At 40.2% G+C, this 2,233-nt stretch overlaps 1 long non-coding RNA gene across 1 annotated transcript; it reads left to right on the top strand.

Annotated features, from left to right (window-relative positions):
• Positions 1-1,062: 1,062 nt before the first annotated feature.
• LOC106943979 (uncharacterized) lies at positions 1,063-1,743 on the top strand. The gene is made up of 2 exons (XR_001424064.1): positions 1,063-1,521; positions 1,624-1,743. It is a non-coding gene; the product is annotated as an uncharacterized LOC106943979 (long non-coding RNA).
• The last annotated feature ends 490 nt before the right edge of the window (positions 1,744-2,233 follow it).

The raw sequence follows: 2,233 nt of genomic DNA, 5'->3' as shown, positions 1-2,233 counted from the left end.
CGGCCCGCGGGCCGTACGGTTGACACCCGTGGAGAAGAAGCAGTGGTGTGACGTGAGCGGTAAACGGCTATTGCTGGGTTTCAGATGACATACCACCGACGTCACCCAACGCACATGGAGGGCCGGAAGTAAATCCAGCCCATTTATTTCTGTTGATCCAGCATCAAAATGTCCATAGTTTGAGTCATGTACGGTTGTTTTCAGTAGAGAGAAAGATAAACGTTATTTTTGTGTTCCCAAGGTAGTTGGTCACAAGGGAGTTAATTTTTAAAAAATTTACTGAAAAAAGAGGAGAAAAGTGGATCAACAATCTTCGGCTAAAAACAGGAGGTGTGAAAACTAACAATGCCAGAGTTTGCAGCGCCACTTTCTAACAGGTAACGATCGCATCGTTTAAACTGTATTTTCAGATATTTTATTGGACAGTTACTTAGAAAGACAAGCATTCATATATAAGGTACGATATATTATTTTTATGCCCTAGCTTGGTTGTTCCCAGAGTGCTAATGTTGTTAGCAGCTAGCTCAGTGCCGAGTCACCGACAGAAAATATGCTTATCCAGTGGGACTTTCATGCTAAAAAAAAATAATAAAAAAGCAAAATAAATTAAATATAACCTACACAGCCATACAGTCACAGTGAGCTGTTACTATTCCCCTACATGCTTCGTGTCTGGCCACGAATAGACACGAACATGGGGGTTTTTTGTAGATCGGTGCTAATAGCTGACCTACATTGGATCTGAATGCAGCGTCCTACAGCGACTCAACATTAACATACAACTCCATGATATATTTGGGTTTACAGAAGCTAAATAAATTATTTACCAGAAGATTCAAGTCCGTAAAATAATATGGGTTAGTTTGTTGTTAGCGATAGCATCGTTATCATGGACTAATTTCTTCTTTTAAAGGTTTTATCTGCTCTAGTGGCCTTTATTTGAAAGTGGGTAATGAGAGAAGGGGAAGACATGCGGCAAAGGTCGCCAGGGGAATCAAACCTGCGACGACCACTTCGAGAACTGAGGCCTCCATATGTGGACTGTGCTTAATCTCTGCGCCACCACAGCACACCCATAGACTAATCACTTAAAATAGCACAACTCACTACTCACCCGGCAGAAACAAGTCGACAGCCATTTAATGCTTTTTTTGATCCTTAATGCTTGACCCAACTTGAAACTAAATGATTGTATTCTCCAGGCTTTTGGAAAACTTTCTTCTGGCTCATCGTATAATATGAGGTCTGCAGCTCCAGGTAGTTAGTGTTATGTGGATCGCCATGACACCGGGTAAATCCTCAAGATTATAAGACGAGTCTTTTTTACAGAGATAATACAGATCATATCCTAAATATATGCATATTTTTTTGAGATGCCTCAGTTGTTCCAGCCTATTTAGTGCATTATCGTACTCGTGGTCAATTTTGCTTTGTTTTGAATCAGAGAAATCCCCTTCCGGGCCTCCATCTGAATTTTGCGTGTCATCCGGATCACGTGTCTGAAACCCAGCAATACACAGTGTGTAACAACAAAGTTTTTAAATTAAATAGAATTAAACTACAAGAAGTTGTGCCCTCCCTAAACTCCCATCCAGATTCATCATCAGTGTGTCTCTCTAACAGAATGCTAGGGGCGGTGGTGGTTGGCGTCGGAACAGCTGGTGCGGTACGGATCAGAGACATGTTGACCCCACTAGCTGGCAGTGCTGCAGAGAAGCTGATTGTCCAAGGGTTTGTATCCAGGTAAGACATATCTGATGTAAGATTCCATAAACCAGGCATAACATTATGATGCTGACAGGTGACGTCTCACCATCATGCCACCAAATATTGAGTGTAATATGATGCTATAGAAACAGCATCATGGACAAAGAAAAAAACTGATAGAATTAGAAAAACACAAAGTAATAAGAACTCAATATGCACATCCAGTTATTAAATGCAAGTAATTGATATTCATTTTAATTGTATTTTTTTGGTTTGTTGTTTTTATGACAAGTTGTGGATTTAAATGGTATTTCACTGGAGATGTCTTCCTATAACATATAATTGCCCTGTAATATTTTTACATTTCCTGTCAATTTTACATCTTTTAATACAAAAACACGGTGGACCGCCTTGGCATCCCAACCACCGGCCTTAGCAAGTTTTCTGGGGGAAACTGACTTGTGTACTGAATTTCATGATTGTTGGTCAAAGCATGGCTTGGGGCTGATTTATTAAATATTCTAGG

This window comes from Poecilia latipinna, unplaced genomic scaffold, assembly GCF_001443285.1.
Source record: "Poecilia latipinna isolate Pla-1442-1.1 unplaced genomic scaffold, P_latipinna-1.0 Scaffold6521, whole genome shotgun sequence".
Classification (NCBI taxonomy): Eukaryota; Metazoa; Chordata; class Actinopteri; order Cyprinodontiformes; family Poeciliidae; genus Poecilia; species Poecilia latipinna.
The sequence above is the reverse complement of the archived record's forward strand: the minus strand, read 5'-3'. Positions and strand labels throughout refer to the sequence as shown.